Genomic DNA, 3,981 nt, shown 5'->3' on the forward strand with positions numbered 1-3,981 from the left:
GTCTATTTAGGAATCGGGTTTCATATTATCCAATTATTTTGTGTCATATATACATATGATGAAACAAAGGGTGGAAGAGGTTTAGTTACTTCTTTGAGATCACACAGGACTAGTAATTCAGGGACATTTAGTCTAATCACAAAGCTTGAATTTATTCCACTATACCAGAATGATGTAAGAGATGGCCTTTGGATCTGTAAATGTACTTTAATATAGAATCTAACATAAATTCTAAGGAAAATTTTAATTTTATATAATAATTATGATTGAAATATGGAAGAAATATTTATCAGCTAAGGATCTTTTGCCGTTTTATAATGTTTTGTTGTCAAGAACAAACAGCTGCTCTAATGTATTGTCTTCGCTGTGCAGCTGTGCTGTTAAAGGGTGTTGGGAGGACATCCTAACCCCAAAAAGAAAAACTCAAATTAAGCCTTTATGTATAAGTAAATTAGAGCTCTTTTAAGTATCCAAAGCCATTAATTAGTTTAACTGAAGCATTAAACTTCTCTGAGTTAATGTGTTTGAATAACCAGGAACTAAAGTGTCCAAGTTTCCTTCCAGTACAAATAAATTAAATTTGCTTTAGTTATAAATGAGTTCTATCGATATGCACAAACTACATAGCTCAGACATTCACAAAAATATGAGCAGAAGGCTTATCAAAAGACATTTCATGCAATTAGTTTTCAACAACATTTTGATGGTCCACATATACAGATATCCAGTCCAACCCCAACTTCCCTCCAGACCTCACCCCTACAGGAAAGCACATACTAGAATTTTTAGCAAGTATGGTTAGGGAATTTTTTTTCACTTTTTTTTTTTTTTTAAGTTCCTCAGGGCAAATTACTTACAATTTAATTACCATTGTCAGTCTGGACCTTGACCTGGACTAGGACCTTGACTTGCCCTGGGACCTCTGGCGATCAGATGCTGGAGATTTAGATCTACTTGGAGAACCATGTTACTGGCTCTTCTCAGGCACAAGGGACCTACTAACAGAATGGGACTGCTCCTTGACCCACTCTAAGACTTGCAACTGTGAGAACGAGATTAACTCTGAGACGTAGAGGAAATCCTTGTCAGGGACCAGGACTGCTTCTTGAGCTACTGTGCCTTTTGCTGCCTTCAATTAATTTGAATTTTCCCCCATTTATTTCCTTTCCAGAAAGTCAACAGCATTCTTTAAGTCACTATATGAGGCAAACCCAACCACCCCTTCATTTAATTTAGGTTGATGCGCGGCTGAAAAAAAATTTCTTCCCCAGCTTGTCGCATAAAATCTTTGAGATCCTGCCAGCTGACTCTTGAAGATAAATTTTCAACTAGAAGCCGATTTTTTGTTCTTACAGGTGGAGCATATCATCTATCATTTCAAAGGCTATGACTACTAAAAGGATCAGAGTAGCGTCCTCTACCTCTTCTACCTCAAGATCGAGCCCTAGCATGTTCACTGGTTACCCTTTCACTGCAGCATTCTTTTCCATCAAGTTCATAATCAGCATCATCTGCCTCTCTTGAATTCTCAAATTCCCAAAAACCAAAGGTTTTTTTTTTCAGAACAATATCTCTTATTCGTCCATACTGCCTGAAGAATCTTTCCACATCTTTTTAGCTGCTGGATTTAGCTTCTTGATGAAAAATAGAGAGTCACTCATAATTTTCAGCTACTGTTACTGGACAGGATCTTTGGCAGCTGAGACCCAAAGTCATTTGTATTCTAACAGAGTTGCAGCCTCCCTGCAGCCCAGCACTTAACTCAACCATGTCTCCCCGGTTTATGTATTTTTTCCTCTCATTGCTTGTGCTTTGGATGTAAGGGCTAAGAAACTCCTGCCCAACACTAAATTTTGAAAATGTTTTCCTTTATTTTCTTCTAGGAGTTCTATGGTATTGGCACTTATATTTAGGTGTTTGATTCATTTTGAGTTAATTTTTGTATAGGGTGTGATATAAGGGTCTCCCTTCATTCTTTTGGGTTTGGATATCCAGTTCTCCCTGCATCATTTAATGAAAACACAGTTCTGTCCCAGTTCAATTAACTTAACAGCCTTGACAAATTCAATTGAACATGGACCTGAAGGTCTATTTCTGAACTCTCAATTTGATTACATTGCTCAATATGTCAATCTTTATGCCAGTCCCAGGCTGATTTGTCCACTGTGACTTTATAATATTTTTTTTAACATGGGCAGGCTCTGGGCATTGAACCCGAATCTCTGTCATGGTAGGCGAGAATTCTGCCACTGAGCCACTGTTGCCTGTCCTACAATATGCTTTTTTGGGGGGCGGGTGCACAGCCCAGGAATTGAACCTGGGTCTCCCACATAAAAGGCGAGCATTCTACCATGGAACCACCCATGCACCTGATATGTTTTTAAAGTCAGAAAATAAGTACCCCTCTTCATTCTTCTTTTTCAAGATGTTTTTTTGGCTATTCAAGGCACCTTAACTTTCCAAGTTAATTTGACAATTTACTTTTCCAGTCTGCAAAGCAGGTTGTTGGATCTTTTTTCTTCAATAACTTTTTTATTGAGATAAAATCATCTGAAGTGTACAATCAGTGGCTCACAGTATCATCATAAAGCTGTGCATCCATCATTACAATCAATTTTTGAACACTTTCATTACTCCAAAAAATAAGAATAAAAGTAAAAAAAGAATACTCAAACATCCCATGTCCCCATCCCCTCTTATTATTTACTTAATTTTTTTCTTACACCTCTGTTCATACACTGGATAAAGGGAGTGTCAGTCACAAGATTTTCTCACTAGACACATTCATGCCTTAAAATCTAAAGAGTTATAATCTTCAAGAATCAAAGCTATCGATTACAGTTCAATAGTGTCAGGTATTTTGCTCTAGCTACTCCTACACACCAAAAAACTGAAAAAACATATCTAAGTACTGTATAAACAGCATCCAGAAAGACCTCTCAACACTATTTGAAATCTCTCAGCCACTGAAACTTTATTTTGTTTCATTTATCTTCCCCCTTTGGGTCAAGGCTTTCTCACTCCCATGATGCTGGGGCCAGGTTTATCCCTAGGAGTCATGTTTCACATTGCCAAGGAGATTTACACCCCTGGGAGTCATGTTGTACATAGTGGGGTTCACCTGTGGAGTTGGCTTAAAGAGAGGGGCCATATCTAAGCAACAAAAGAGGTTCTCTGGGGGTGACTCTTAGACATGATCAAAAGTAGGCTTACCTTCTCCTTCGTAGGAATAAGTTTCATAAAGGCAAGCCCCAATGATTGTGAGAACATCAGGCCTTCCCCAGGTGGGGAAGTTTAATATTTCCACACTCTGCAAATACCTTTTAATCTTCTGCCCAGCTTACTCTGGGATGTATCGGGGTATCACACCAATCTGTACAAACCAACAAGATCTCACTTCCTATTCATGGTTCCATGTAATTGTGGTATTTGTATAAGCTGGCCATAGAAGTTTAATTAGATAGTGTGTAGCTGAAAATATAAATTTTGCACCAAATCAGCATCCCTTCCTTTGGTCTCACACAGAAGTTGAAGTTATAAAATATAGCCAATATCACCCTTTCCTTCTTAATCTGATTTACCTTAGTCCTAACCAGATCAGCCTCATTCAAATCTCTAATGAAATATGACCACTTTTTTGGTGGGTTTTTTTCTTTCTGTATGCTGTATGACCAGGGTCATACTTCATTCTTTTCCCAAGTTTTGGGTGTCTTTAAGAGTTTCTGTATGGGGTAATACTGACTTTCATAGCTGTCGAATTCTCGCTGAGTCTCAGGTTTCACACAAAAACCCAAAGTTCCATGGAATAACCAGGTTATATGCAAACAGCCTAGCATCTGAGAATTTACAAATAACAGTTACAACTCCAGAGTAGATGTGATTGCTGTAATAGCATACAATCTTGAAACCTTTACAATATGCCTTCAACTGATAACCTATGCTCTTGAATTCAACTCTCAGAGTTTGCACATTATAGTTAGT

General features: G+C 37.9%; 1 pseudogene; it reads right to left on the reverse strand.

The window, feature by feature from the left end:
* Positions 1 to 895: 895 nt before the first annotated feature.
* Positions 896 to 1,661, reverse strand: LOC143675742 (serine/arginine-rich splicing factor 5 pseudogene; annotated as a pseudogene).
* Between the last annotated feature and the right edge of the window lie 2,320 nt (positions 1,662 to 3,981).

The sequence above is a fragment of the Tamandua tetradactyla genome, chromosome 3 (genome assembly GCF_023851605.1).
Source record: "Tamandua tetradactyla isolate mTamTet1 chromosome 3, mTamTet1.pri, whole genome shotgun sequence".
Classification (NCBI taxonomy): domain Eukaryota; kingdom Metazoa; phylum Chordata; class Mammalia; order Pilosa; family Myrmecophagidae; genus Tamandua; species Tamandua tetradactyla.